Below are 10,474 nucleotides of genomic sequence, written 5' to 3' on the forward strand. Positions count from 1 at the left end.
TATACAGCATATTGTTGGATTTTGTTTCCTAATCCACTGTGCCAGTCTATTTCTCTTAATTGGTGAATTGAGTCCATTTACATTGATGGTTAGAATTGAGTTGTATTGTCTTACGGTTGCCATGGTATTTACCTGTTATCATTTACTCCTTTTTTTCCTGTGTTTAATTGCTTACCCTATTTAGTTGGTTGCTTTGGATCTCATTCATAGAGTTCTGATCATTTTGGTCCCTCTACAGAACATCTTTCAGTAGCCTGTGTAAGGTTGGCTTTGTCATTACAAAATTCTTTAGCTATTCTTTGTCATGGAAGTATTTCACTTCTCCATCAAACTTGAATGAGAGTTTTGCAGGGTATATTAGTCTGGGCTGGAATTTGTTTTCATAGAGGACCTGAAGTACTCTGCTGCATGGTCTTCTTGCCTGCATGGTTTGTGAAGAGAAGTCGGCCATAATTCTGATGGGTTTTTCTTTGAATGTAATCTGCTTCTTTTCTTTAGCGGCTTTCAGTACATTATTCTTGTGCTGAATTTCTGGGATCTTGACTATTATATGCCTCGGTGTGTTTTTCTTTGGGTTGAGGTTCCTTGGCATTCTGTATGGTTCAGTTACCTGAATATCAGATTTTTTCCTCATATTTGGGAAGTTTTCTTCTATTACTTCTGCCCATATTTTTTTCATGTCATTTGTATTGACTCCTTCTTTCTCATTGACGCCTATTTGTCTCACATTGTTCATCTTTGCATCGTCTTGCAGGTGATGGATTATTCTTTCTTGCATCCTCATTGTTTTAAAGAGATCCTTTCTAATCTTTTCACTAGCTGCACCAGCATCTTCAAGATCTGAAACTCTGTCTTCACATTCACTTAAACGGTTTTGCAAGCTTATGATTGAGATTTTAATTTCCTCTCTATCTCTTTGACTCTGCTTCATGCGATCTATTTCTTTCCTGTATTGCTCATTCAAGGAATCTGTCATTTTTCTAATCTCTCCTATTTTTTTTATCAATGTCTTCTTTAGAAGCTGTTATTAATTCTTTCACTGCAGTGTTGTTTTCAGATTGGGTTTCCTCCCTATGTTTCTGTAGTTGCTTCTTTACTTCAGATGCTATGAATTGTGAGAGTTCTGTTTTTATTTCAGAAAAGGGTTGTGTTCTGATTTTCTCTATATCTTTCTGCTGTTGCTTATTTATTATTGACTCTATTAATTCATGCATTTGAGCAGAGCTAGTGTCCTCCGCACTTGTTCTGGGTGGGCACTGGGTTTCCTCCATATGTTTCTGCATTTGATTCTTTAGTGCAGATGTTATTAATTCAGAAATTTCGTTTTTTAGTTCCAATCCGAAGTCCTCTATACCTTTCTGCAGCTGTTTCTTTATTTTAGAAGCCTTTGATTCATTACTTTCAGCCATGTGATTTTCAATTTGTTCTGTGTTTGTGTGCTCTGCACTTGTTCCTGGTGGGCTTGGGTTCTGAGGTTGCATTTTGTTCCTTTTCGTCATTTTGTGTAGCACTGTCTTCTGACTTTTGTTTTAAATCTTTCCTGTAGTTATAACCTTCACACGTACTGAAGTTCAGGTGCAGGTCTACAAAGTTTAGAGTTATCCAGCTGTATCTGGCTTGGGTCTGGCTGCTGTGCTCAGGTCCTTCTGCTGCTGCCCTTGAGTGTGAACCTTTTGTGCCCCTGTGGCAAGATGTTCTCTTGGACTTGCTGGTTGGATCTATCCTGTACACTCTACAGGGACTGCAGCTGCAGGGTTACACCCCAGGCTTGTATGCCAGGCCTGAGCTGTTCCTGGAGGGGGCAAGTTGTAGTAGGGGAGAGAGGAAACTCTCCCTCACACTCACTGGCTCTAGGCTAGGATTGGATCTGGGGGTTCCCAGAACGTGACAGAAATCCCTACTTGGTAGGCGTGGTGGGGGAGGTCCTGCACAGTGGTGGGGAGCGTCCCAAGTGGGTGGGAGAGGGTCTGGCCCAAGCTGCACCTGGGCTGGGACTGGTCCCGCTGGCGCAGGGTAGCTGGATGCTCTCGCACACACTCTCTGGACCTGGGCTAGGACGTGGTCTGGGGGTTCCGGGAACGTGGCAGAAATTCCTACTAGGCGGGCTCGGTGCGGGAGGTGCTGTGGAGTGTTGGGGGAGTCCCAATGGGGTGGGAGAGTGTGTGGCCCACGCTGCACCTGGGCTGGGTGGCTTTACTTCTTATCCTTTATTTTTATACTTTTCTGGTGGTTGGTAAGACCAAATTAAAGCAAGACCTATGCAACATAAGTTGTAGCTTTTGGGTCTGATAAGGGCTGTCAAATCTCCTCAGGATTTATCCTGAGACCATGTACCTCAGATTGTAGATCCTTTGTCAGTGTCAGCTATGTGGATGAGTCATGACCATTGCTTGCCCAATTTTCTGTCTGTAAAAGCCTGAGAGAATGTTTTCTCTCCATGTGACTCTCCCTAGGCATATTGATCTCTTTCAGAAATAGCCTCTTCTTCAGCAATATATTCAGCATAGGGTATTCTTGGTTTAATGTGTTCTAGATTTTACCTTCCTAATTAAAGTGGGAAGTTGTTTCCTTTTGGTTGAGGTCTAATCTTTTTTTATGTAGGGCTCTGTTGAGTTTTTTGCCCCAGAGATTCCCAATATAGTTATACAAGGGAGAACAACTGGTTAGAACAGATATGGCATCCTAGCTATGGTAGTATAATGTGCAATAACCACAATTGAGAAACTGACTGTATGTGTTGACTATTGATTGTTTACTTTAGACCATATGAGCAAAGTGTATAGTTATACAACATACCAAACTTCAAATTGCGAGTTTTCATGCAATGTGCTTCCCCTTCTTAGAGCGGATTCACCCTGGCTTCCATTGCCATGTCCTGGGTGGTTCCTGCACTGGCTGCTCAACCTGCAGTGTAGGAGTGTAGCCCAGGCACCTGGCTTCCTCCACACCGTGGCTCTCAAAGCTCCCCAGGTTTACTGAGGCTAAGTGTTACTCCATGATGATGTGGGATCAGGGAGTAGAATCTCTCCTCTCCTGAGAAGCTCACTGAAGCTACTGAGGTTTGCCAAGGCTCAGCATCCACTGTGAAGGTTTTAAAGAAAACAGGAAAAACTGATTTTTAAAATTATTATTTTTTTAATTAATTAAGTTTATGGGTACATTTTAGGTATACATAATGATCACATGCATTATAGGGACATAATGAATGTAGGTGACATAACTTGATTCTTTTTTCCCCATTCCCCTACCCTCTCTTAAACCCCTGTTCTTATTTACAAAAGCTTTGTTTCCATTTTCCCCTTCTTTTCGGACCCATTTTTTCTTTTCTCTTCCTTCCTAGCCCTCCCCCCTTTGTAGTTCCTCTTCGCATTTGAACATTTTCTTCTTATTTTCAGTATGTGTTATATATCTTGATCTTATACTTCTGGTTTCTCACACCAGGAAAACAATGTGGTATTTACATATGTGTGTCTGATTTGTTTCACTTAAGGGTACGGCCTCAAGGTACATCCATTTTGCTAGAAATGTCTCAAGCTTATCCTTCTTTATGCAGAGTAGTACTCTATTTTTTTTTACTTTAATTTTCTTTTATATTATTTTAAAATTTAATTTAATTTAATTTTGAAGAGGAAAAACAGAAGAAAAACAAATAGAAAAAAAATACAGAAACAGGGTAACATACAACAATGCAGGGCTAGCCAAATAGCTCACAGGACTAATGAGCCTGCAAGCAGGCACAGGGGCGGGGGTTTGGTTCCTGGGCCTGTCATGCTGGCCCCGCCCCTGGGGCTCACTGAGACAGAGATTGAGAGTGGGCATAGTAGCTCGCCCCTGTAATCCCAGCTCTTGGGAGGCTGTAAACAGGTGGAGCACTATGAGTCTGATCTAGTAGTGTGACCCTGAACATCCTGTAGACCCTTCCTTAAAATACACAAGAAAACCCAAAACCAAAACCAAAAACAACAACATGCATATGTCACAGATTTTCTTTTTTTGCGGAACTGGGGATTGAATTCAGGCCCTTGCATTTGCCAGAGAAGCGCTTATTCCACTGAGCCATCTCCCCGGCCCCATCACAGATTTTCAAAACAGAAATACCTAATTAACAATGGTTTTTATATTATCTATTTTTATCATCAAATCTGTTGCTGAGATTAATAGACATAGCTATGTAAGATTGGGGAAATAATTAAATATTGGCTTTCAAGAAATCTTACATTTTAGGGGCTGGGGAGATGGCTCAGCAGAATAAGTGCTTCCCTGGCAAGCGCAAGGGCCTGAGTTCAAGCTCTGGTTCCACCAAAAAAAAAAAAAAAAAGAAAGAAAGAAATCTTACATTTTTTCCTCATCTGAGACTTAATTTTATTGGAACTTTATCAAGATCGAGATGACAAAGTTGGATTCATTCTCATTGAATGCAAAGTAATCATCATTAATACTTGTGATAATTTTCATTTAATTATAAAATATATCAATATATTAGTGTGCTAATGTTGTTATAAATATTTACAGTAGTTACTTAATGTAAAGTTATATAGACAACAATTGATATTGGCTTGGAACTCCTAAAGATTAAGGAATGATTTTCTAAAAAGTATTTTTTCATATTACTGGAGCAATGTTATCAAATTATTAGTTTCTCTTTTTTGTTTTAATCTATTTTAAAAATAGTATAAAAATCAATAAAACATTAGGAACAGTACACATTTAGAAGACCAATGTGATAGGCATTCATCCTTTTTTTTTTTTCAGAACCAGGGATTGAACTCAGGCCCTTATTCTACGGAGCGATCTGCCTGGCTGTCTATCCATGTGTTTTGTAATTCACTTGGCTGTCCTCAATGTAGTTGCTCAGATTGCAAATATCAGCATTCAGAGTTAGTCAAGGTGAAATTTCTACACATTAACTGCTATTTAAAAAAATTAAGGAAATTAAGAGTACAATCATCTCAGCCTGTTTTTCCCTCCTTTCCCTTTTTCTATCTTTTCTCCTTTTTCTCCTTTTCATTGTTTAATGTTAATATCAGTCTCTTTCCATTTTACTCTATCTATTATACCTTTCAGGTTTTATTTATTCTTTCAGGTTCTTACACTAGGGAGACAACATGATATTCACACATGTGGGTCTGATGTTTTTCACTTAGGAGTATAGCTTCTAGTTGCATCCACTTACCTATAAAGGATTCAAGTTTGTCTTTATAGCTAAGCAGCACTCCACTGTATAAAAATACTGCCTCTTTTTTATCCAGATGTTGTTGGGTGGAACACTCTGTCTATGTCCACTAAGTCTAGTTGTTCAAAAGTTTGGTTCAGTTCTGCAAGTTCTTTGCTAAATTTCGGCTGTTTGACCTATCTTTTTGAGATAAAGGAGTGTTAAGACCCCCTGATAATATTGTAATATTGGTTATTATAGTTTTCATATCATTTCAAGTTTGTCTTGTATAGTTGTGTGCTCCCATATTTGGTGCATACATATTTATGCCTGGGATTTTGAAGTTCAGATTGTCTGTGAACAGCATTGCTACCTCTGTTTTTTTCTGAGGTCCTAGAGTATGTAGTATTATCTTCCATCCTTTGACTTCCAGCCTATGATTTTCTTTATGGGTTAAATGTATTTCTTGTATACAGCATATTGTTGGATTTTGTTTCTTAATCTACTCTTCCAGTCTACTATTTCTTTTATTTGGTGACCACCATTTACATTGGTGGTCGTAATTGATATGTATTTACTTATGTTCATCATGTTATTTTTCTGGTTTTGGTTCTCTATTTTTCTCCTCTGTTTAATAGTTTGCCATATTTGGTGGGTTCTTTCTGTTGTTGTTCTTGGAATTTTGGGCATTTTGATCCCTTTCTAGAATATCTTTTAGTACTCAGTGTATTGTTGGTTTTGTCACCACGAATTTGTTTATTTATTTTTTGTCATGGAAGTATTTCCTTTTTCTGTTGAACCTGAGAGAGAGAGTTTTGCAGGGTATACCAGTCTTGGTTGGGGTTTGTCTTCTCGTAAGACTTGAGGTATTTCACTCTATGCTCTTCTTGACTTGATGGTTTGTGAGGAGAAATCTGCTGTTATTCTCATGGGTTTTCCTTTATTTTTTTGTTTTTTTGCAGAACTGGGAATTGAACTCAGGCCCATGAGCTTGCCAGGAGAGTGCATATTCTACTGAGTCATCTCCCTGGCCCCAGGTTTTCCTTTAAATGTGAACTGTTTCTCTTCTCTGGTGGCTTGTAGTATGTTGTTCTTGTGCTGAATTTTTGAGATCTTGATTGTTATATGTCTGGGTATAGTTATAATTGGGTTTATATTTTTTGGAGTTCTATATGCTCAGTTAACTAAATGTCTGATATTTTCCCTGTATTTTGGAAGTTTTCTCCAATTACTTATACTCATATTCTTTTTGTGTTGTTTGTATTGCCTCCTTTTTTTTTCTCATTGATGCCTAGTAGTCTTATGTTGTTCATATTTGCATCATCTTACAGTTGTTGAATTATTATTTCCTGGAGCTTAGCTGCTTTCAAGAGACTTTTCCTTACCTTTTCACTAGCTACAGTAGTGTCTTCAATGTCTGAGTATCTATCTTCACTTTCATTCAAACCTTTTCCCTAACTTTCAATGGATTGTTGATTTCCTGTATCTCTTTGAATCTGGTTCATGCATTTTACTTTTTTCCTGTATTGCACATTCCATATTTCCATTGTCCTCTATTTTTCTTTTCAATTTCTTCTTCAGAATGCTTAGTAATTCTTTCATTATAGTATCTTTCTTTTTTAAACATGTGAGACTATTTCTCATCTGATTTCCTCTATACTCTTTTGCATTTGTTTCTTTACTTCAGTTGCTATTATTTCAGACATTTCAGATCTGTGACTTCCCTGATTTTTTTTTCCAGAACTGAGGATTGAACTCAGGCCCTTGTGCTTGCCAGGAAAGCACTTATTCTACTGAGCTATCTCCCTGGCCCCGTGATTTCCAATTTCTCCTATGCTGACTTCTGGGTTTGTTTTGTGTGGGGTTGGGGCCCGAGATTGCCTTTTGCTTCTCCTTTTTGTCACTTATCTATTTCGGGGGAAGTCTTTTTTTCACCTACTTATATATTTGGCACAGGGTTTCATTACATAACTTTGACTTATAGCGATCTTCCTGTTTTGAGCCTTCCCAGTGATGGGATTACAGGCCTGAGCCACCATGCTCGGACTCCATAACAGAATCGGTGTGTCCCACAGGGGGCCCTGCATGGCATGTGTTGCAGGGGATAGAAGCATGGTCCCTATGCTTGCCTAAGCAAGCACTTTAGACCGCTGAGCTATCTTGCTGACCCCTGTGATACCTTTTTGTGAAAGTTGGATAGTAGGTAGCTGTATAACTGCAATCAGAGCCCCCCTGTGAAGAGTCTGTTTTTTAGGTATCGCTCCCATGTCAGAGATTGCTGTTGTGTGTCCCAAGGTTTTTCCTTCTCTATTTTTTCTCTAATTTTTTTAGTAACAGAAAACAATTTACATTTCTTGCCAGCACTTCCAACAGTATAGTGGTACACATAAAATAAAAATTTTCACTGCTAATTTTTGTACAATATTTTTTACAGTATCTTATATGTACTGAGATTATGCATAGATTCACTTAATGGTGTCTTTTATGCTGGCATTTGTGTTTCGCATATCTTTAGGCCCATAAGGCCTTTCTGTCTTCCTAGTGGGTGTCCTGTTGCTGCTGTAGCTCCTGAATCTCACCCAGCTTCAACGTAGCATTTTATTTTTACCACTTAACTTTTTTCCTGTTAAATTCCTTTGTTCCTTCCATTGATCTGTTTTGGAATTTTGAGTTTATTTTATTTATCTATTTATTTAGTATTTTAGGTCACAAACTGTTTATTTAAAAAAAAGAAAAAACAAAACAACATGGCATGGAGGGGGAGGGGGCAGTTTACTGTAAAACAAGCAGCAGCAACAGTTCCAGAGAGTCTCTCCTCTGTATTCCCAGCCAGGGCACAGAATGACTGGATTTTCTCATCAATGCCAAGCTCAAAAAAAAAAAAACAAAAAAAAAACAAAACAAAACAAAAAAAAAAACAAGAGAAAAAAGAAAAAAGAAAAAGAGAAACCACCATGAAGACAACGCCATGTTAGAATCTCTTTCTTTTGATAATTTCTGGCTTCCAGCTGACTGCATGAGTTTCTTCTGTTGCGGTATCATCCTCTCTGTACACTTTGATAGTTTTATCAGCTTCAGCTGTTAGTAATTGACTTTCAGACTGGTCAAAAGCACAAGCGAAAATTCCTGATTCACTGTCCAAAGAGCCAGGCTGCACAGCTGCATGAACTCTCTGGAAATTGTAGCCAGTTCTCCAATCCCAAAGATGCATAGTGCCATTGTCAGCTCCAGATACGAGCACTCCATTGGAATTTACTGTCAATGTATTAATGATAGCATTGTGACCAGAAAGATTCTGAATGAAACTTCCATCAGGGAATTTCCACTGTTTTATGTTATCTGGAGAACCGGATGCAAACATGTAATGTCGGGGATGTAAGACCACAGCCCTGACGGACTTCTTATGATTCTTCAGTGTCACTCTCGTTTTTCCAGCCACCAGGTCCCATAATCGTATTGTAGTGTCATGGCTTCTGGTAATAATCTGTGGCTCCGCAGCTTGACACCTCACAGTAGCCACGGCATTTGTGTGTCCAGTCAATGTGTGCACACTGGCTGTAGTTCTCACATCCCAAATCCATGCAGTTGAGTCCCGACTACAGGTTACCAGCACGTCAATTGTTGGATGCAAATCCAAACCATACACTGTGCTGAGATGTCCATGATAGTGCCTTATAACCTTATTATACTCTAGATCCCAGCACTAGACTTGCTTGTCTTCTCCACAAGAGAACAAGTACGGGCTCCTCAAGCTGACGATCACGCCCCGCACTGTGCTGATGTGGCCCGTCAGTGACAACTTCAACTTGCCACTAGCCAGGTCCCAGATCTTTATAGTTCGGTCAGCAGACCCGGTGACGATCCACTGATTCCCAGGTTCCACAGCGATGCATCGCACCCAGCCGAGATGCCCACTGATCACCCTGTACAGCTTCCACGGTGGGTGCCACTGGGGTTTGGGCATCATAGGTGCTTTTTTAGCCATCAGTGCAGAGTTCTTGGTGTTGCCAGTCTCCATAAGCATGGAATTCATGCCTGTAGTCTGTGCACGTTCAGAAGCCCCAGGAAGTCGGTACTCACTCCCACCAGACACAGCACGATTTGCATCACTCCTGGCCTGGGGAGAAGGCAAAGCCACTGCCAAGGACTGTGCAGCAGACTCGCTGGGCATTCTTTGGACTTTAGTATCTGCTGTCAAAGCGACCCCAGGTCCTGGTGGGTATGGATGTGTCCCTGTCACTACATATTCAACTTCTTGTCCTTGATTGGGAGGATACTGTTTTTGACTGTATGAATCTGTTGCATTCTGAGGGCCTTTCTCTTTAAGATTTTCTTTTGAAGTGGGCATATGCAACACAGGACCATACTCATTATGAAGCTTGATTGCCATTTTTCTTTTGTGACTCTCTTCATCCAAAGGCACAGGCTTTCCATTATCAGCTACAAACATGTCATGGGTCCTTTTCAGTGACCTGAACACAAGTGTGTGTACAGAGTGTTTCTGTACCTCCTCGACCATGATGCTGCCGCGCAGTCCAGCCCTCCGGCAGAGGAGAGCTATTTAGTATTTTAGAGAAGGGCCTATAGGGTGTTCAGGGTCTCACTGTGAGATTGGATTTATAGTGAGATTGGGCTACAAGGTCCATTAATGCAGGGAGTTTTGTTTGCAGATATCTCCTTAGTGTGTGAACAGAGTGGACATGTATGAGAAGTTTAATCAGTGCATGATGAATGAATGAATAAAAAACACATGAGGCCAGCCAAATAACTCAGTGGATTAAAGCATCTGCTTAGGCAGATAGGGATTAGGGTTTTGATCCCTAGCCTGCCTTGCCAGCCCCACTACTGGGGTGCTCTGAGATGGTGAATGAGACTGGGCACGGTGGTGCACGCCTGCAATCCTAGCACTAGGGAGGCTGAAAAACAGGAGTATCGCTATGAATCTGATCTGTGTAGTGCACCCTGCACTAAATGCATAAAAAAAGAAAAGAAGAAAGATACATAAAGCATTATATTAACATAGCATTTGGTTATGCTTCGCACCAACACAGGCTTGTTTCACTTTTAATTGTTTGCCCTATTTGGTGGGTTCTTTCCGTTCTCATGCATGGAGTTGTGGTCATTTTGATTCATCTCTAGAATATCTTTTAGTAGTCTATGTAGGGTTAGCTTTGTTGCCATGAATAACTTCTTTCTTTCTTTCTTTCTTTCTTTCTTTCTTTCTTTCTTTCTTTTTCTTCTTCTTCTTCTTCTTCTTCTTCTTCTTCTTCTTCTTCTTCTTCTTCTTCTTCTTCTTCTTCTTCTTCTTCTTCTTCTTTTTCT

The 10,474-nt window shown here is 39.9% G+C and overlaps 1 pseudogene; it reads right to left on the reverse strand.

Moving 5' to 3' along the window:
* Positions 1-8,123: 8,123 nt before the first annotated feature.
* LOC101571742 lies at positions 8,124-9,702 on the reverse strand (annotated as a pseudogene).
* Between the last annotated feature and the right edge of the window lie 772 nt (positions 9,703-10,474).

The sequence above is a fragment of the Octodon degus genome, unplaced genomic scaffold (genome assembly GCF_000260255.1).
Source record: "Octodon degus isolate 3935 unplaced genomic scaffold, OctDeg1.0 scaffold00304, whole genome shotgun sequence".
Taxonomy (NCBI): Eukaryota; Metazoa; Chordata; class Mammalia; order Rodentia; family Octodontidae; genus Octodon; species Octodon degus.